Genomic DNA, 937 nt, shown 5'->3' with positions numbered 1-937 from the left:
CTGCCCCACCCATCACCGTGTAAATTTACTATTTAATTGCGCATCAGAAACAAAGTGATTGCCTCCGCCACAACGCCAGCCATCACCTGCTTTATACCACTTGTAGCATGCTGGGCATGAACAAATGTGAAATTTCAAATTACAAAGTTTAGTTTCACGGTGTTTAGCTCGTTCTCTTTAGGGCTACAAATCAGACATGATCTGTAAATAATTGCATTGATTTAACTCCGCTACAGCAAAACCAAATACATTTTCCGGCTTCGTTTGACGCGGCGGCAATGATTATGGCATCAAAATACTCGTAACGTAATCAAAGCGCTTCTAGAGGTGCTGGTAAACAAAAAGGAACATATCGAGACATAAAATAAACTTTTTCATTCTTAGAGATTGGATGTAGATTGGTATATTTATAATATCAAGCAAAGCTCGAGATTATAATACTACATACAGTATGGTAAATTCGCCCTGCGACATCTCAGACGAATGTTTCCGAAGCATACAGAAGCAACTTGTTTCGCAGCATTGGCTACTAAAATCAAGCAGCAATATATGCTGAAGCTTAAACTCTGACGTCAGATGGGATGAAAAGATACGTCGGAGTCTGCTTGGATTGATTATCACCATTTTCGCATTTGATGATCTAATCATTACACTTACCCATTCTGGTCCAGACGTGTATAGCTCAGTAACTACTACCTACCTACCTGCACGCAGTTGGCTATCACATCATTCACTGTGCAATTTTCTTTGCGGATACAAATCTGTAGCCACTGACGTTAAATCCCATCCTTTTATGACGCTGCTCGACGAGAAAATGCCTGGCCTCGAATCAGGCTCAGCGCTAATGGCAAATGGACCACAAGTGCTGCATGATCACGTCGCTTCGACTTTCGAGGCTTCACTGAGACGACCACTTCCGCGGATTGAAGTGCGATTT

Source organism: Plasmopara halstedii (genome assembly GCF_900000015.1).
Source record: "Plasmopara halstedii genome assembly, contig: Scaffold_614, whole genome shotgun sequence".
In the NCBI taxonomy this organism is placed as follows: domain Eukaryota; phylum Oomycota; class Peronosporomycetes; order Peronosporales; family Peronosporaceae; genus Plasmopara; species Plasmopara halstedii.
Note: the sequence above shows the minus strand (reverse complement) of the source record.